At 40.5% G+C, this 21,326-nt stretch overlaps 1 long non-coding RNA gene across 1 annotated transcript in view; it reads right to left on the reverse strand.

Annotated features, from left to right (window-relative positions):
• Positions 1–6,778: 6,778 nt before the first annotated feature.
• Positions 6,779–21,326, reverse strand: part of LOC147313477 (uncharacterized) — a 97,065-nt gene continuing 82,517 nt past the window's right edge. Inside the window, exon 3 of the long non-coding RNA XR_015125071.1 lies at positions 6,779–7,205. This is a non-coding gene — a long non-coding RNA (uncharacterized LOC147313477). The remainder of the gene's footprint in view (positions 7,206–21,326) is intronic.

Raw genomic sequence — 21,326 nt, forward strand, 5'->3', positions numbered from 1 at the left:
ATACATGTTTCACAACCACCACACACCTGCAATATTTGGAATGCAGGTGTGTGGTGAAAAAGATCAAATAACTGTTGTACTTATATCGTGCAGATAAAATAACAAAGAACCATGCACTATACAAATGTAGCACAATTTACAGACAGTTGTAGTGTGTGTGTGTCACTACTGTTCTGAGAGGAGATTTCCTTAAAGAGCAATGAAAAGTTATTCATTCATTCACAAACAAAAAAGAAAATCAAAGTACATTCTGGTATCAGTACCAGAATGTACCTGAGAATAAATGAATAAGTGTCATGAAACATGGTGTATTTTGATTAATAGTACTACTGTGGTTGTTGCATATTATTGGAGTAGATGTTTATACGGCGAGCTGTCCAGGGTGCACCCCACCTCTGACCTTATGGCAGCTGGGATAGGCTCCAGTTGTGACCATGAAATGGATAAGTGGAAGAGAATGGATGGATGGAAGTTATGTACTTGATTAATCTACAGCATTACATCATATTTTATAAGGACGTTATGTGCCTGTCTCATCTTTGCCAGGTTGGTTCCTGCTTTTTTTTCTCTCCCAGTGTAAAGGAGTGTAAAAACTGGCTCAAGGCTGTCTTTGTTGGAACATAATTACTGCAAGACTACAGTTAAAAACACAGATTTACAGATGAATGGTCACTAGTGATAAAACTATATAAGAATAGTAGATGCCTCTTATAGTTCTTTGTTTGTACTTTCTTGTTTGTTTGTATTTTTTTCCTTTCCTGTCCTCCACTGGTGATGGTACTCATGAAAAAAACATTATCTATACAAATGGGAATCAATAATTTATAAATAAATTGATATAATATAGAAGGCTTGGTTTTCTAACCAAGAAATTAAATTGAGAAGTGTTTTAAGGGTTGTATATGTTTATTTTCATGTTTTGCACTTTCTTTATGTTTGGTCATGTATGTGGATGAATGAAGTAAGTTAAAAATAAATTCTGCTCTGCCTAGTCTTCATTTATCAGAAACATGCAACTGAGCACACCTTGTCTTCTTACGTTCAGACAAATGTAGTGGAGCCAATATATTAAAATAACAACATTTGTCTCTTTTACATGCAATACATCCAAACATATTGTGTATGGATGCATTTATCTTTGAGATGAAGATATAAAGTGATATGAAATAGAAATAAATGCACCTTGAATTTTCACTGAAATCTAATGACTGCTGAATCTGTGGTGAAAAAACATGTCAAATGTTTGTGTTTTTGATTATTAATATTCTTCAGTTTAGTTAGTTTCTGGTTTTCTTTAATGATTTTTAGATCTTAGGTTGTGTCATTGTGCCTCCCTTGTGCTCCATGTGTCACATCTTAATCAAGTTATGTTTTCATGTCTGTGCTTCTCGTGGTTTCCTTGTCTTTTTTTTTTTCCCCCCCGCCTGTCCCGTTTGGCTCTTTTGCCATCAGAATTATTGTCTAAAGGCAAAGAAAGATGCCCAACGGATTTACTTTACCAAATTGACCATCCCAGCCTTGCCATAATGGTCCATTTGATTCACCTTTTATTGTTTATTTTATTTTCACTTGCTGAATACGGGACAGATTTGACTGGGGGAAAGAAGGGGAGAAAGAAAGAGGGAAAGAGAAACAGCTGAGAAGAGGGACGGGGGAGAAGAGCAAAAAACAAAAACCAACAGAATGGGCAGAAAAAAAAATGCATATATCGATCACCTGGATCACCTGCTGAGAAAGAAAAAAGAAAACAAACAGAAGAGAACAAGAGTAATAGAATAAACAACATCACAATGATATATGGGAATATGACAGTAAATACTAAATATTAAACATTATTGTGCAGCACATAAGATCAACAGAACACAGTGTGCTTTGAGGTAGGAGCCAAAAAGGGTGTAGTTTGTGGGTGTGATCACCCGTGTGTACACCTGTGAGCATGGACGCGCTTTTTTTTTTCAAAAGGTTCCTTCATGTAATGATCTGCTAGAGGGTGTGGGGGGGCCACAGCCCCGTCCTCCAGGGCATGAAGCAGGTATGGAGGAGATCAAGACTCCAGACATCCAGAGGCCCCCAGAACACAAGAGACCAAGGAAGACCGACAGAGGGGCAGCCGCGCCACTGTCCCAGAAAGAGCTGAGGAGAGTCCCAGATGAGGGCTCACTCAGCAGCCGCGGAGCAGAAGCCAGGGGGAGTTGCAGTGACGCGCCCGTGAGCTCCGCCGGCAGCCAGCTGTGCCTGAGTGACCGAGCCCCAGGCCGAGAGGCCGGGGGCACCCCACCTCCGAAGTGGCCCGAGCGAGCCCCAGGCTCCAGGCCCCGATAAGCGGCCGCCAAGGAGTGAGCCGGTGTGTACCCGGACGCCCATCCCCAGACGTGGTTTCCTTGTCAATTCTGCGTCTCCGTGCCTGTCTTGTGTTTCCTGCTCTACTTTGATAGTCTTGTATTCAGTGTTTTCAGATTTTGCCTCCACCTTGTCTCATTATGTCAGATTAGTCCCAGCTGTGTTTCCCTCCTGTTTCCCATTTCCTCATTACTCTCTTGTGTATTTAAGCCCTGTGTTTTCCTCTGCACTTTGTTGTGTCGTACACCTTCATTGCTGTGTGTCTCCTTTGTGCTCCTGGTTTGTTTCCTAATTTTGAGTTTTGCATTTCTAGTTCCCAGTTAGGTTTTGTATTCAATATCTGAGTTTTTTTTTCCAGCAAATAATGCTTCTGTGTTGAGTTCAACCTTTTGTTTGAGTCCTGCGTTTGGGTCCTCATCCTGGCTGCTACACAGCTACACATGACAAAAATGTTGAATGCGCTGAAACACACTGAATCATTCATCTCAAAGCCAAAGTGCAGAACTGTAGAAAGCTGAAGTTCACATAGAAGTGGAAAGTAGCTGAACATCTTTAAAATGTACAGTAGAAAAAGCTAACTAATGACAAAAGAATAATTAGTCGGAAAACATCTGAATGAATAGTCTTTTAATTACTAGAAGAGTGGGATTTTAAATGTCTAAACTAAGGAATCTTAAAGTTACAAAAGTAAAACCAGACTATTTGCTTGTCTACTATAACCTGCTATGTTTAGATCAGTGACTTCCTCTCAAACAGGAAGTCAGTAAAATAAGGCTGAAGCGGTGGACAGCAGCCTCTTGCCAGAGGACAGTGTGACAAACAGTTCATGTGAGGCGTCATCAGCTTTTGTTGCTTCCTTTCAAACAGGAAGTGAGTGATTCACCTGAAAGTGGAAGTCCACAAACAGTAGCCTGACATAAGTTCCTTCAGAGTCCAGATTCTCTGTCAGAAAAGAACTCAACCAAATCTTTGGAAAGACATCAACTGACACTGACTAACCTGCTGAGTTTATGTCTGTGTGCGTATGCGTTTGTGTTTGTGCGTGTGCATCTGCGTGTTTTTGCAGGTAAAATAATTTTTTGATTTTAACAGTTTTTGTGGGTTTTATTTTCACTCTGAGTGTTAGTGGGGGGATAAACTATACAGATTAATAACAGAGACATTAAATTCAACTGGATGAGTTGAAATGTGGGAGAATCCACTATAGAAAGGTAAATGGTTTCATTTCTGATCATCCAGTCAGAAAAGATTATTATAAAAGTCATCAACTGACTCAAACTGCCCAGATTTGAACTAATTATCTGCTGAAGACAAATCCACAATAAAAAATTAGCATGAATTTACAGTGGCTTGCAAAAGTATTCGGCCCCCTTGAACTTTTCCACATTTTGTCACCTTACAGCCACAAACATGAATCAATTTTATTAGAATTCCACGTGAAAGACCAACACAAAGTGGTATACACGTGAGAAGTGGAATGGAAATCCTACATGATCCCAAACATTTTTTACAAATAAATAACTGCAAAGTGGGGTGTGCGTAATTATTCAGCCCTCTTTGGTCTGAGTGCAGTCAGTTGCCCATAGACATTGCCTGATGAGTGCTAATGACTAAATAGAATGCACCTGTGTGTAATCTAATGTCAGTACAAATACAGCTGCTCTGTGACGGCCTCAGAGGTTGTCTAGGAGAATATTGGGAGCAACAACACCATGAAGTCCAAAGAACACACCAGACAGGTCAGGGATAAAGTTATTGAGAAATTTAAAGCAGGCTTAGGCTACAAAAAGATTTCCCAAGCCTCCAATATCCCACGGAGCACTGTTCAAGCCATCATTCAGAAATGGAAGGAGTATGGCACAACTGTAAACCTACCAAGACAAGGCAGTCCACCTAAATTCACAGGCCGAACAAGGAGAGCGCTGATCAGAAATGCAGCCAAGAGACCCATGGCGACTCTGGACGAGCTGCAGAGATCTACAGCTCAGGTGGGGGAATCTGTCCATAGGACAACTATTAGTCGTGCACTGCACAAAGTTGGCCTTTATGGAAGAGTGGCAAGAAGAAAGCCATTGTTAACAGAACACCATAAGAAGTCCAGTTTGCAGTTTGCTACAAGCCATGTGGGGGACACAGCAAACATGTGGAAGAAGGTGCTCTGGTCAGATGAGACCAAAATGGAACTTTTTGGCCAAAATACAAAACGGTATGTGTGGTGGAAAACTAACACTGCACATCACTCTGAACACACCATCCCCACTGTCAAATATGGTGGTGGCAGCATCATGCTTTGGGGGTGCTTCTCTTCAGCAGGGACAGGGAAGCTGGTCAGAGTTGATGGGAAGATGGATGGAGCCAAATACAGGGCAATCTTGGAAGAAAACATCTTGGAGTCTGCAAAAGACTTGAGACTGGGGCGGAGGTTCACCTTCCAGCAGGACAACGACCCTAAACATAAAGCCAGGGCAACAATGGAATGGTTTAAAACAAAACATATCCATGTGTTAGAATGGCCCAGTCAAAGTCCAGATCTAAATCCAATCGAGAATCTGTGGCAAGATCTGAAAACTGCTGTTTGCAAACGCTGTCCATCTAGTCTGACTGAGCTGGAGCTGTTTTGTACAGAAGAATGGGCAAGGATTTCAGTCTCTAGATGTGCAAAGCAGCAAAAGGTGGTTCTACAAAGTATTGACTCATGGGGCTGAATAATTAATCACACCCCACTTCTCAGTTATTTGTAAAAAAAAAAAAAATAAATGTTTGGACTCATGTATGATTTTCGTTACGTGTATACCACTTTGTGTTGGTCTTTCAAGTGGAATTCCAATAAAATTGATTCATGTTTGTGGCTGTAATGTGACAAAATGTGGAAAAGTTCAAGGGGGCCGAATACTTTTGCAAGCCACTGTAACTGGCCAATCAGAATGCTCTGTCTAGTTGTGGCCTACTCTGTGGCAAATGCCTGTCAAATCTTCCTCGGTACACCTGTTGAAAAACTGCTTCTAAATCCGAGATGGTAACTCCTATCAAGTCTGTGAAGGTTCTCAGTCATCCAGGTCATCGTAGTCAAAGGAGCTTGCAAAGAAAAGTAACCCCCCCACAGAGCCCCACAGGCTGATTGGGACCCACGCCCAGTTTCACACCTTGGCTCAGGTGATTAGAGGATCATCAGGGGGTCCTTTTGTCCCTCTGTGGGGGGTTACTCCCACTAGGTTTATATCTGGGACTCTCCACCATTTGACCTTAGAACTGAAGAAGCTTCGCGGATGAGAGGTGAAACGTCTTCAAGCAACTTAAAGAAGTCCAGGAGCTTTTCTTTACAAGCTCCTTTAACTCCTATCAAGATGACCTTTGAACCATCAGGATCCAGAGGACTTGTTTTAAACAACAGTGTTTTTTTTTTTGTTTTTTTTAATATTCCTGGTGTCAAAAAGTGGGGTCTTTCATGCTGTTGAGCCAAACTCCTGACTGAAAATCCAATGTATTTCTATACATTTAGATAGATAGGTTAGAAGGTACTCCCTACACTTGGATCCACACAGTTCAAAAAGTTTACATCTCTTAACTTTAAGAGATGCATCGTTGGAAAGAGAGCAACAATGGCTACGTTGTGAGTGTAAAATGATGGGTGTAGAACGAACACTGTGGATACAGCAGCAATTGAAAAAGCCTCTGATGTAATTTTTTTTTTTTTCCATCATTTATTTTGTAAAATTACTGGCCTTCAGTTATCCAGGTATGGTATATTTCTTTAGTATATATGGAGTAAGTGTTATCACTCCTTGTTTATACTGGAAGTTAACTTTCACCAATTAGTTCTTGGAATACAGCAAGCAGAAAAGAAGCCAACTCTGTGATGAATGTTTTGTGAAATTCCCCTAGTAATCCATCATTGCTTGGTTTCATATAGAGCCAGTTACTTCAGGATGCTTAATTCACTGTCACATATTTCACCTGTCTGTGTATTTACTGTCAGTTCTCCTTGTGATTATGACAGGAGGGAAACAGTATGTGTGGAGAACAAATGAGATAACTTTTGGTTTGCATTTCTAAAAAATAACTGAACAGAAAGACAAGATAAGACAATACTTTTAATTATTTCCAAAGCTCGGAAACTACTGTTACTTTCTTGTAACACTGGCATGTTGTTTGAATCTGCAGTTTTGGTTATAGTGAACCTGCAGCCTCTTGTTGTTTATGAGATATTTGCACCAGAAGCGTCAGTGGGAATAAAAAAAGGGAAAAGAAAAACTAAGCAACAGACTATAGTGAGGATGAGGTCACTTAATGCTGCAAATAACATTTTCTGTTGAAAGCAGAAAAGAGACGGAGTCAGAGCTGGAAACTCCTCCTGTTTTATTTCCCCTTGAACACAGGGGCATTTTTATTAAGATATTTTAATGAGTTTACACCACAGCGTGCCAGTCTCTCTCTGCTGATGTGAGTTAATGCAGCTCACCCACCAGTCTCCTTTTTTCTCAATTTCTTATATTATTTATATACCTATGTCATATTTATTTAATTACACTCTTCATTCCAGTGGATGGCCAGTAGTGGTCAGATAATGAAAGATGGGGTATTGTTTTATTTTACACATGTGCATGTGAGAAATCCAAACGTAAGTGCCAACAAACATTAATTCAGTAATTACAAATGACTCTGGCTCATAAAAAAAAATGTAATCCTTGCACCTGGCACTGCGTAGAAACAGCAGGTGCGCCATCTGTTGAAACTGGTATGAAGCGCACTAAAACCTCCTTTAGTCGTGGCCACTTGATCTGGGTGTTTTGAACAATGCTTTGGAGCAGTTTTTCGAAAACCTTCAACAGCTTGACACGGTGTTTCTTTCGAGCTTTCCATCCCCACTGTTACAACAGGGAAAACACAAAATGACCTAGTTCAGTAAAATGCATATAATATCAAAGAACAAAACAGTTCAGAAAATTATACAAATGAAGAAAGTAAAAAAGAACCAAAAAAACTCCCAACATCTTATGGGCTGATTGTTACATAGAGCGCTTCTACTCTCCCTCACTCAAAGCACTTAATACAACATGCCACATGTTGCCACAAGTACTTTCTTCTACGCTTTTAAGTGCTTTCTGTCTAAGCACACATTCATACTTGGGGTTAATATCTTGCCCACGGATACTCTCCGTGGCAGACGAGGATTGAACTACCAACCTTACGATCAGTAGGCCTGCTTTACCACCTGAGCTACAGCCACCCTGAATGGGAACGTTACAAGTGAAATCTAACAAATAAAGTAATGTACTGTGGAGGCAGGAAGGATTTTTACTGATATCAAAACATTTAAAAAATACATGCGATCACTTGGCCACTAGATGGAATAATTTGTTCATTTAAAAACAAGACTGAACACAACAGCCACAATTGTTGTATTTAATGTACAGATTTTTTTTTTTTAGTGTTTTAGAGTCCCTCTGCTATAAGTAAATATGCAATTCCTTGCCTTCATTTTTGTGCTTACAATCTGCCTTTGTGAACTTGAGTTGGTCAGAGGCTCTGTATATATTATATTTTTAAATTTGAATTTATATATGTTCCATTCCTCTGATCTTTATTAGACTTTCAGAGAAATAGCAACATGCTAACTATAGAACTAAATATAAATATAGAGCATTTATTGCGTTATTTAATCTGTATGACATGTAATCCCTAGTGTCTGATAAACCATACAGAGTAACACACACTCAATATAAATACAAAACTAGGTAGGGTTTGATTGGTGCAGTTAATCAGTAGAGGTAGTCCAATGTGAATTTGAAAGAACCAGTTGCTGCCTGGAACTAACTTCCAGGTTAGCATAAACTGCTCATCAGTGTTGAGTAAAGTTGACAAGTGTTGGGCTAATTGGATTGGAGGGTAATGTTACATCAAAAGATGTCACCCGCTCCTGTAAAATGGCAGTAATTAGTACATTCTTTAACTCAGACACAGGGGAGATTATGGCAGGGCAGGAATCAGAATGTATTAGAACCACCCAGGTGATCCATAGAAGGGAGTTTCACTTCACATTGCAGTTATTCCTAATGCTACATCTCTCTCTGTCTACATCTATATATACAGATAGAGTGGGTAAAATAAATATTGAACATGCCACCAAATCAATATAAATACTTAAGTGTGCATGCGTCAACCAACATACTAACCTTTCTTCCTTTTTCCCTTTATCTTTTACTTAGTATTTCTACGGTTAGTTTTTTTAACAGCTTTCTGAGATGCTATTGACATGAAGTTCTCACCATATATTTGTAACAGACCATCCAATCCACACTTGCAAAGAAATCAAACCATAGATGTCCATACATTATGTGTAATAATGAGAAATGAAACAGGTAAACAAGTATTGAACATGCTTATTGAAACATATTTTTAGTGATGACAGCTTCAAGACTTCTCATGTATAGAGAAACCAGTGAGATGCATTGCTCAGGCGTTATTTTACCCATGATCACTGACAAGTTCTCCCAGCTTACCTTCTAGCTTACCTCTCATTATATTAAGCAGTTCATCCCTATAGGCGTTTCCTAACTTATCTTTAATTGTAATCAAATTACAAGTCTACTTAATATGATGAATGAGAAATGCAGTTTTGAGTAATGAAAATAATGAAATAATGTCAATGTCTGGATTTTTTTTGATGATTCAAAAGGCTTCTCACTGAGATTCTGTATGGAGTGGCTTGTTTGTGCTAAATATGACCTCGGAGGCTGTGTGTGAAAAGGATGGGAGGGTGTCTGAGACATTGAGGAGACATTAATCTCAAAAGAATTTCTGACTTTAACATGAATAAGTATACTGTGACTGACAAACACAGAGTTATGAAGAGAAAAAGTGAGAAAAAGTATTTCTGTGTAATTGAGTTAAAAACATGTTGGAATCATACACAGTCATGATACTCATATAAAAATTGAGCCAATGATAAATCCTATTGAAGTAAAATAGCATAAGATGAATGAGACATGAAGAAAAGTATATTCACATGTGACTGAATGTTCATATGTAATGACAGCTCATGTTAAAGTACAACATAAAAAAGAAATATACATAAAAAGGAGAAACAGAGCATATATGACTATAAAAGAGGGATCCTAGCAGCATTCAGTGTTCTTCCCTTCCTCTCCTGTGAGGTTTTCCAGAACAGAAGATTGGATCAAAGAGTTCACCGTTCAGCACAAATGTCAGAGGGACCAAGTGCTGCCGAATTGTGGACTTACAATTAAATAAAATACAAAATACAAACATGTGTTCCTGCTGGATTACAACTTTCAAGGATTTCCATTGTTATCCTGTGGATTATAACTTTGAGAGGATTGGGATTGCCACTGTATTCCTGGAGAACTGAATATCCAAGGGATGCCGCTTTCCTGTTTGACTATATCTACACAGAACAGAGATAAGTGCACCTTCAGGCCTGGATGTGCCCATTCTCTCCTCAACCTCTCTTCTTTGAAGATTAGCTGCTGATAATGGATGTGACTGAGGGGAGGGCTTGACCCAGGGGTGCCCAATCCCAGTCCTCGAGATCTACTATCCTGCAGCTTTTAGATGCATCCCTACTCCAACACAGCTGAATCAAATGGTGTGATTACCTCTTCAGCATGCCATCAAGTTTGGCAAAGGCCTGATAACAAGCCATTCAGTTGATTCAGGTGTGTCAGAAGAAGGATGCGTCTAAAAGCTGCAGGACGGTAGCTCTCGAGGACTGGGATTGGGCACCCCTGGCTTGACCAAAGAGCCATATTGGCAGGCATGCCTCCAGAGGCAGCAGGATCAACATCCACAAGCCCTTCTGTAATGCATTTCATGAAGACGGGGCAGATAAGAACGCCTTCTTTGCGAGCTCTGTATGAATAATGAAATAGTAAATGTAAGGCTGTCCTAAGACCACAGACTATGACTAAATTGTTTGCTTAACATGTATTCTGATAAATAAGAGGGGAGTAAACCAGAAAGCGATTGAAGATAAAAATGATACCAATGAACTGTCTACATAAGGCCAGTGAGGACCAGTCAACCAGAGAATATAAAGTACAATGGTGTGTTAATGGTTTAAAGCCGGTTATAACTCTTAATACCTTGTAATAAACAGATTCTAACAGAGAGCGAGATGGGCAGAGGCATTCATGTAAATTATATCACCGTAATCCAGGAGAGGTAAGAAGGTGAAAGCAGCAACCCTTGCAGTGAAAGAAAATACACAATCTGTTTTGGAAGAGGAACCATTGGTCTCTCTTCCAGTTTTTTTTTTTCCCAATGTTATGAACTGTTTGCGGTCTGAAAGGTCATTAGAAAACCAGCCAGCTGATTGATTTGACAGGCCTATTTCCAATAGCCTCTGACATAAAATGCCATGGTCAAAAGTGTTAAAGACACTGAATAAAGATTGAGAGGAAGACAGCACTATAGATATACAATGGTAATTAGGCAAAAAGGAAACATGCTGCTAGCAACCTTTAAGTGTTGAAAGGCTGCTTTTTCTCTGACCTCATGATGGCACTGTTGTTTTTGCTATTAGAAAATTAATATGGCCAAGCCACAGCAATAAGAAATCCAATTTTATTTGTTTCTTTTTCTTTTTTGGATACTGGACTTCATGACTTGAAGATAAAGATGTAGAAGAACAGTAATGGAATAAATAACCTGTCACATGTTTCCAACCGAGTAAAGAAAGCTAAAAATAACCTCTTAACTGTACTTCTTACAGAAACTGAAGAAGGCCTCAGTTTGATTTCCATTCAGTGACCCCTTATGCATTATGAAAGAGATAAAGAATAACTTGCTCTTAATTGCTTGCTCCTCTTCTTTCTAAGAGAACAAATGGGCCAAAATCATCAAAGCGTCATGGTTGCTGTACCTCCCTGGTTGGCTCAGCGCGGCCATAAATGTTATTGTTTTGATTTTGCCTTTCTCTCTCTCGCTTGCATCACTCTGCCTGTGCAGAGCTCATCACCGGCTCCTGCCTTACGGCCCACACACCTGCAGCTAATTAACTCACCTGTGGTTCATCACTCTGTTGGCTGGCCACTTCATAAGGCAGTGGCTCTGATCTACTCGTCGCTGGACTATTGAGTAACCCATGTTAGGTTAATCCCGGCTCTGTAAAACTTCTGTGTAGCTTCATATTTTATTTGGTTGCAACTGTTTGTTTCCGTACATAGATTTCATCTTGAACCCTGAACCCCGGAACCCTGAGTGCTAGCAGTTTGGCGTGTTGTGTGTGTGAGGAGGGATTCTCTGTGAGGAGCAAGCGAGCTGGCAGTGGAACGTGTGGAGATGAGTGCAAGTGTAAAGATCCCGCTTTTCCGAACCCCCCATGGATCCCTGGAATCCTGGCATTTCCCCCAACTTGTATATAGAGCACTTGGTGTTTAAATAAAGAACTGTTTAACTGCTGTTTCCAGTCTGCGCTTGAGTCTGTCACACCTGTCATGACACAAAGTATATAAAAACAATAATAGAGCAACTACAGGCTCTCAACTGCAAAGTCTTTTTTTTTCTTTTCTTTTTAACATAAAGGTACATAGTGATCATAACTGATATGAATCCTAATAAGGTATAAATACACACAACAGGCAATGTTTTCTTACTAAACACTGGCTTTTTAAAAAGTAATCTCCAGATCATTTCGTCACATCCTAAGATCTCTATATAACTATGTATAAACCTGTTAATATATTAATTGTAAACTAATTTTCACTGTATTTGCATTTGCCACCTGGAGTGTATATTGCTGAATAAGATATTGTGGAATGGCAGCGACAGAGCAGTTCAGGGGGCCAACCGTGTGGGAAGCGGCAGCGATGCAGGTGAATCACTACGGAGGCTGACCGCATGGGAAGGGGCGGCGGTTAAGCTGTCCGGAGGCTAAGCAGGATGTGCCGGCATGCTGACCTCTGGTGGAGGCAGAGCAGGACCAGATGATGTGCGTTTGGCAGAGATGGAGCTGGAACAGAGGGCCTGCTGACCTCTGGTGGAGATGTGGCTAGGCCAGACGGTGGGATCGACGCCGCAGACGGGTGAGTAAGGGGTTGAGCTTCAGGCGGTGGTATGGGAGCTGTGCGTGGCTGGACAGACTTTCCCGAGCCCCTAGTGGAGATTTGTGGTGGTATGGGAGCCGTGGGTGAAGTCACCAGAGCCCCCAGTGGAGACAGGTGGGGTCTGCATAGATTCCGCTCAATCCGCCGGGAAGGATGACGGTGGCTAGGCAGACTTTCCTAAGCCCCCAGCAGGAACAGGCAAAGGCTGGACAGACTTTCCAGAGCCTCCAGGTGACGAGGAAGATAGCTGGACGAGTTCTCCTGAGTCTCCAGGCAAGTCAGGTGGCAGCTGAATGGGTTTTCCTGAACCCCCAGCTGGCACAAAGAACTGACTCAACAGAAAGTGGGGTGTTTGAAACAGATTCCATTGTACTCACTGTGGTGGCTGTCTTGGATGATGAAGTAGCAGGTGGAACTTGGTACCCGAGGAATTGACAAAAGAATTGTCCTGCAGTGAGACCACCGTAATCAGACTGTGGCATGAACACTGGCGTGCTGCTTCCACTGGGAGGAGGGAAGTGGCGGGCCGGGCTGCGAAATCTCCAGCGGACTGGGCAGTGAAGCCTCCAACGTGCATAGCGGAGGCATCCAGGCTGGAGAGTGGTCCCCGCGGTGCTCCCTATGCGAAGGTGGAGGTCCAAGGATTTGGAGAAAGTCTTTTAACCAAGCCGGCAATAAGTGTGCAAACTGGGACAAGGCCCGAACCAAACTGAGATCTTACCGCAGCTCTTCCTTTCTCCTGTCACAAACCTGGGGGTCAAAGTGGACTCTGAACTGAAGCTTGACAGTCACATTAAGGCAGTGGTAAAGTCAAGCTTCTCAGCTGGCTAAAATAAAGCCAAATCAAGCAATTCTTTCATGGCAGCACTTTAAGACAGTTATCCATGCCTTTGTTACCACTTGGCTGGATTACTGGAATGCACTTTAATGCCCTCCATGGCCTAACCCCATCTTATAGCTCTGAGCTGCTACACCGACCCGCTCTCTCAGGTCAGCTGATCAGCTGTTCCTGAATGTACCCAGGGCTGAGTATAAACTTAGAGGAGATTGTGCTTTCACTGTAGCAGCTCCCAATGTGTGAAACGGTCTGCCTTTAGAGTTTAGACAGGCCTCTTCTCACATGGTTTTTAAATCACTTCTGAAAACCCAACTCATCACCCTGGTGAGATGTTGTTTTTTAGTTTATTTTTATTTTAGTTGTTATTAAGTTGATTGGATGTGGTTTTATATTGGTTTTAATATGGGGCTGTTTTAATATTTATCTATTACGTGTTTTATTTATTTTTTATTTGTTGTTGTTTCGTTTTATCCATTGTTCTTAACTTATTTACTGTGTGGTACTTTGGTCCTGTGCTGGCTGTTTTAAAGTGCTTTATAAATAAAGTTTGATTGGATTGCTGGACTATGGAGATGTAATTTATATTTATGCTTTGTCAAAGTGCTGAAATTCTCTTGTGACAGTCTATCATGGAGCCTTGAGATTCATCACAAACCTCAATAGTCTGACCCATGATTGTATGTTGTAGCATATGTTCTATTGTTTCTATAGCATTACACCAATTACAGAAACCAGTTCGATGTTTTCCCAACCTAAAAAAAACATGATTCAGAAAACAATGACGTGCTCTTATTCTATTTATAATTATCTCCTCCCACCTACTTATTCCTCTATTTCTTATAACTTCAACTGTATTTTGAACTTTATATAAATGTCTCCCTTTTACTTCATTATTTTATGCCATTTTCATAAAAGTTTACTTTCTTTTCCAACCATAATTTTTGCCTTTGGATTTAAAGAATATCTACTCTTTTTAATAGCTTCTTTAACCAACCTATCTGCTTTTTCATTACCCCAAATATCTAGTCACTGTACTTGTTCTCCACTCTATTATAAAATTCTTCATAAATATCTGTTGTAAATTTCCTCTTCTTAATATCTGATAGTGATGTGTCTACATTAATGTATTTCCATGTCCATGTAGGCCTTAAAGGCCACAACACTGTCTGACTAAATTCTTTGCCATATACTTTAAATCAGCGGTCTCCAACTCCAGTCCTCGAGAGCTACTGTCCTGCTGCCATTATATTTCTTGACTCTGAAAATGATACCAACCACTAATTCACCACACTTTCCATCAATTTACTCATATTGGAAGTCAAAGTAATGGGTCTATAATTCCCAGGATTACTATGGTCTTTTCCAGGTTTCTTAATTGGGATAATTATTGCTACTTTCAATATCTTCTTAAATAACACGAACAATTTATTCCACGCTACATCACTTAAATGTTTCAGCATAATATAACATACTTCGTCTTCGTCTTTGGAGCACTATTCCTGGTTCTACCCAGAGCTCTTTTCATTTCTCCAATGGAAAAGGAACAATTCATTGTATCTTCAGTATTCTCTTTCCTTCTTAAAGCTTCAAGATTTCTTCTTTTAGTTCTCTCCCTTCGTCATTTATCCTCATCTGATAAATTTCTCTCACCATGTATTTCAACAAAAGTACTTGCTAATACAGACCTTCCCAAAGTGTGGGGCCCGCCCCCTGGGGGGGCACAGAGCCATTGCAGGGGGGGCGGGAGGGCGCGGTGTGAAAAGGGGAAAAAAAACAAAACAAGGCTTGGACACAGCTAGCACAGGCGCCTACACAAATGCAAACCAGGAGATGAAGCATCGCTGAATATGTTTCCAAACCAACTTCATTCTAAGCCAAAGACTAGAAAATATGATGAAGCATGTCTTCTGCAGAAGTGCCAAGGTAAGTCTCCCCTGCATAATTTGTTTTCCCTTCGTTGGGAGCAGCGCTGGGCTGTTTAAATCACGGACAAACAGTATCCCACGGTTGTTTATGTTTTTAAACCCATTTTGAACAGAGAGGCATTTTTTGACAAATGTATTGATAGCAATGTTGAATATTATTACACAGGAAAAAAATAACTACACGTAAAATAATCACATCGTGACGCCTCAGCCTTTCTAAATAGAGGGACAGTAACTGGGTGTGTATACGTAAGCCTGTAAAACCTGAAGATAGAGACAAAATACTGTTAATCTGACTATCTGCCATTCTGCAATTCATCTCATGTAAACAACGTGGCGCACAGCGTGACGTGAAAAAGGCCCATACCTTTGACGTTGCGTGACTAACTCTGTATTCCTCGTCCACACGTAAACGCAAAAAAGGAGTTTTAAAAAATCTCAGTTTTCGGTGATTCGAAACGCTGTTTATGTGTGGACGAAACGGCTGCGTTTTCAAAAATACCCGTGTAGGTGCGGACGTAGCCTAAAAGAGTTAGTAGTTTATTTTATTTCTACCTGTAATTTATTGCAGATTACTTGTATTTGCTTAATTGTTTACTAAATGTTTGAGGTGGGAAATAAACTGCAATGGAGCAAAATATGGGTGTGTGTGGTTGGAGGATGTGTTTGTGCGTGTGTGTGCGTGCGCGCGTGAACATTTTTCTTGTGCTAATAAATCGACTTTTCCCTGCTACTTGATTATTCTTATTAGGTATTGGATAACTCTATTCTCTTCTGTCTCCCCATTTTCCTGAACATCCCCCAAACTTCCCCTAGTTATCTATTACGACCAATTATATGATAGAAATCTCTCTAATATGTTCTCTTTGTACTTCTTATTTGTACTCCTGTGTTTTTTTGCATTCAATTAAATGTTAAAAATGATGAGACCTTTTGACCAACTTAAATGCTCTATTTCTTTCTCTTACTACTAACTTGCACTCATCCTTCCACCACAGAACTGACCTCTCCCTAACTTTACCTGATGTCTTTGGAATAGACTCCTCAGCATCTATTCAAATGCTTTGACTAATCTCTTAATTCATTCCTGCAACACTCAAATGATCTTGAACCCGTAAGAGCTTCCTTTCACATAAACTATTAAATATTCCCCAATTCTTCTTCTTATCTTACCTCCTATCCATACCTCACTTCCAACATACTCTAAATCTCCTTCCCTGTCAATTATTTTATATGGAATACCTTCCTTAATCAATGTAAGACACCCAATTCCATTCTTTCCTATCATGTCTAACTGCAATATATTCATATACTCTAAAGTCCAAAAAAGGCTTCAACGATGTTTCCTGTATACAAATTATCTCAGGTTTTCTGTCTGATCGTATATAAACTGTTTAAAATCTTTACCATTTGACAAAAGACTCCACTGTAGGATTCTCCGTCGTGGACTTCTCGTGTTGCATTTATTACTTCTGCAATTAAATGTCACCATCTTCTTCTTCTCTTCCTTTAACCATAATTACTTGTTTAGCCCTGTCATTTTCCATTCTGTCTCTCTTGCTCAAAGATTTTACACACCTCTGCATTGGTCACTTTCCGTAGTACCCTTGTTTACTGAACAACTGTCTGCTGCCTCAGCACTTCACATCCCCAAAAAGCAACACTATGTTCTCCTTCACAACTACACTACAAACTAGCTCGAGGACAGAGGGAATTATTCGGTTTAGAGTGGCTTAGTTGGCAGGCAGAGCACAGCAGGCTCAGAGGGGGAGGTAAGGGTCCAGGTGAAGGGATTTCAAGAGAGATGGTGGCAGGAGAGCAGGCAGGCGTGTGTGATGGAAAAAGCGGCGAAGTGCCAAGCAGAGGGAGAGTGAATTCTTGCTGTGTTGACCAGCATTCAGAGAGAACGAGAACTTAGTAAGCAATACTCTTCATCAGGAGAGGGGTAACTCCTGGCCTCGAGGGCCGGTGTCCTGCAGGTTTTAGATGTGTCCTTGATCCAACAGAGCTGATTTAAATGGCTAAATTACCTCCTAAACATGTCTTGAAGTTCTCCCGAGGCCTGGTAATGAACTAATCATTTGATTCAGGTGTGTTGACCCAGGGTGAGATCTAAAACCTCCAGGACATCGGCCCTTGAGGCCTGGAGTTCCTCACCCCTGCTCTACATGAAACATACATGCATAAAACACAGTGGAAAACTACTGGCAGCTCATCCAGACCATGACACCGTTGTGTTTAGGAATTCTCTCTGAATCTTGCACTTTTTTATACACTTAAGTGCTTTCTAACATTCTTGCATATTCACACTCCGATTAACTTATACTGAACCCTGAGTTGGTTTGGATATTTCCTTAGGAGACTTATGTAGACTACAGCAGCAGGGGAATCCAGCCAACCTTTCGATCACACTAACTATACTGTTGCTCTCTCTCCCCACTCCCACAACTTTCCCCTCTTCCTAAGCAACCAAATGCCACGTGTTGCCACAATTTTTTGATCGATTGGCATGATGTCACAAGGCCAAATGGACAGTGTGATTAAGGAGCAGATCCAAAAACAGAAACACAAGTGACAGAACTGAACTTTAACAAAAAGCCAACCATTTATTCAAATAGCAAAGGCAAAAAACTAAACCATAACTTGAAATGGGAAAACTAAAGCTAGACATGGTAAACCTCTAAATATAAACGTGAACATGAACCCGAGAAAACATGAATTCCAGGAACATCAGGTGAGTAAGACAAATGACCTGACGATAAAAAAAGGAGTCAGAGGACTTAAATACACTGAAGGGTGAAACAAATTAGTAGAAACACACGGGGAACACAGCTGACACAAATGAACATGAGGCCACAGGGGAAGCAAAACTAAACACACTGAACATGTGTGTTTAGACTGTCAAAAATAAAAAAGGAAACGTGGAGGGACATAAGCTGGGAAGCGCAAGCTTGACACAAGGGTCGAGGGAAAGCAGACACGAGAGAGAGAGGGAGCGGGGAAAACGAGAAGAAAGAAGCACGAGAGAGTGAGAGAGGGAACGAGACATGACGGGCTGAAGAAACTTACACATGACAGGGGAGACGTGGAACGGACAGGGAGCAAAACATGTAGAGGAAACAAATATAACTAAACATACAGCAAATGCTAAGAATAACTTCATACCAAATAATAGAAAACTAATACATTACAACACAAAGAAATTACGAAAAGACCACGAACTCAAAAGCTGGGTCAAATGACCCAGAACCATGACACATGGTGCACTTTTCCATCAATGGGAGAGTTTTTTTTGGGTTTTTTTTGGGCTTGCAATGACTTTGAGCTTGTGTGCTTTCCTTAGAAAATCCAGTTTTTACCTTTTCTTCCTGCACCAAATGTGACAACAGTATTCAGAAAAAGTGTAGTGCAAAATATTTATCATAGCTCTGGTTTTACTTGTCCTGTCAGCTCAATTTAAAAACTGGTCATTTGAAATCTGCACTCTAGACACAAGTTGAAATGGAGAGTCAGAGAGGCTGCGTCTTGCTGCTGTCTTAAATAGGTCATGTGATTTGGATGTGCTGACACAATGGCGACTCAAGAGAGTTAAATCACATTTTTTGGTTTTTACAAAAATGCTCTATGATGACGGCAAATGTATTTATTTTTCTCTTCTGGATGAAAATACAGTAAAAAAAAAAAATAACAGTGTTCCTAATATGAATTATATGCAACAATCTTTTTCAGGTTTAATCTTTTTTTAATCTCTTAAAAGCATCGAGACATCCAGTGATGCCTGATGTCTGATCCTTGAAAACATCAGTTGTCAAAGGTGGACTCTAGACAGACTTCCCGGATCAGTAACAGCACTTGCAAAGACAGGGCGGCTTTAACAGCAATGTCAAGTGTGTTGATATGCTTTTTGGAAACTACAAATACATCTTCTCTTCTGTGGATGGAATTCGGCAGGTGTGTCACTACTGCCATACTGACTTCCCTAAACTCTGAGACATCCAGCTCATCCAGCTAAAGGACATTTTGGCCCAGATCCGTACTCGTTCCTCAGCTTTGGTTTGATGCAGTGCAGACACTTGTTAAACATGTTTCGCTGCACTCATTTCACAGCAAAGGATCCACTTAGGAGACTACAGTGAGAACGTTGAACACTCCAAACATGTAACATAGTGGTCATATACACAATAGGAGAATTCATAAAAACATATATGTGCAATGGATAAACTGGTGCAATTTGATGTTGCTCAGCAGTTAGATGATGGCGTTGTTGTTTATTAGTGAGAAGAGAAATTGTGTCCATGCCTGTGTGTGTGTGTTAAATGTGGCTCATGTCTGTGTTAGTGGAAAAGAAGTATCCCTGTTCTGTCGAAAACAAGCAGGCATGCGTAGTGAACGTGCATGTCAAGGGGCACCAGAGGCCAGTATATGGAAGTGGACCCAAAGCACAGACACCAAGCAAAAAAGTTTGATTGTGAACACAAGGATAACAATGACAAGGCGTGGGTGCGTAAAATCAGACGAGGTTAGGGGGTGGAGAATCACTGACGTGAACAAGAATGTAGTTAGATTTAGGGAATGAGGAGTGAGTACCAGAAGGTGAGAAGAATAATGAATTTAGTGGCTTACTTGCAGGTGGAGTCATTGAAGCTCTGGGGCAGGCAGCCAAGTGAGCGTCTGACAGGTGAGTGAGTGTATGAGGTTCCAGATGATTCAGAGAAGACAGTGGGCATGAGGACAGGCGAGTGAAAATTAAAAGGATTAGACTGGGGCAAGGTTTAACTGCAAGTAGTGATGTTACGTCTGACACTATAGCCCTGTATCGAGTAAAGGGGTCGTGTCCAAATGAAGTCTGTGTTGAGGCCTGCCTATTCTTCAGAATATCACCTGACCTTGGCCCTGTTTCTCTGAAGTGACATCACTGCCTCATTATGTGGTTCAAGCTGTTGAAAGGACACAGGGGTTCGGTTTTTCGTGTTTACTGGATCTGAGGTGATTCTGAGTATCATCACAAGCTTGCATGGAGATTGTAAGCACATTGTGGAGCCACTAAAAAGGTGAAAAATATCAGGAGTTAGTGAGCATGTTGACATTATCTCTCCCAATAATAACAGATCTTAAATCGGTCTCAGAGAGGATGGTTAGTTAGGGGTGTTTGTATATATAAAACAGGACCTCATATGTGTATTCTGCGATTTGTATGTCATTACGTGAACATATCCACTGGTATGTATCCCACATGTATTGTCACAGCAGGGATGCTGTACATCAAATAACCAGCAGATGTCAGTACTTCCAAATGAGCTGTTAAACAGGGCGTTTTGGTGAAGGCTTCATCACACCATCACTAACTGCAGATGAGCAAAGCGGGGACAAGATGAGGAGAACTGTAAATGCAGGTTTGAAGGGATGTTTTATTCCTTGGGAAAAAGATTAGTACTTGAACAGTTTGTATATAGTTATAAGCTCCAAACGCTAAAGAGCAGCATTTCAAAGCTGTGATCCACTGAAACATACACATTCAAGTGTCTTGATTTCTTTTTCTGCTTTTGTTACAATATATTTTGAGGGTTAGTTCTTACGATACAGAAAACGTCTTTAACTTACAAACATTTAAAACAGGGAGTCCCTTACCTTTAAAGGATTTGTTCTTTCTGTGACAGTGTTGGTAATGAGTAGCTCCCACAGAAAGCTACTGTGTTGAATAACTGACTGTAAACACTCAGGGAATGTTAATTAAGCCTCTCACAAAACCAAACAGATTCAGTGGATAATTATGCTCAGGGGACAGGGAAACCTCAAACAGTTCAGTACACTGCAACTTTGTTGAAAACAAAGTGCTTCTATCAGTGTATTATGTAGTATTCTACTGAGCACTGACAGGTTAAAATGGTCTGAAATGTTTAATAAATTTAGGACCTCAGCCAGAAAAACATTAGAAACCACACTGTACAGACTATATAGATTTAATGGAACGTTTAGAGACCTGAAGTTTAGATAAAAGTGTAAAGATGATTTAGCTGTGCACTTAGTCAGACCTGGTGCACAGACCAAGTACTTAGCATTACATTCAAGCATGTTCTAACTTGTCCTTTTTAATGTGTGCACCTTTTTTGTGTGCCTTCCTCTTGATTTGTATGTGTTCTCCTTGCTTTGTTATTTGTT

The sequence above is a fragment of the Aulonocara sp. 'chitande type north' Nkhata Bay genome, linkage group LG15, assembly GCF_057382095.1.
Source record: "Aulonocara sp. 'chitande type north' Nkhata Bay isolate Kocher_YH1m ecotype deep benthic linkage group LG15, A_spYH_male_GT1.1, whole genome shotgun sequence".
Lineage (NCBI taxonomy): Eukaryota > Metazoa > Chordata > Actinopteri > Cichliformes > Cichlidae > Aulonocara > Aulonocara sp. 'chitande type north' Nkhata Bay.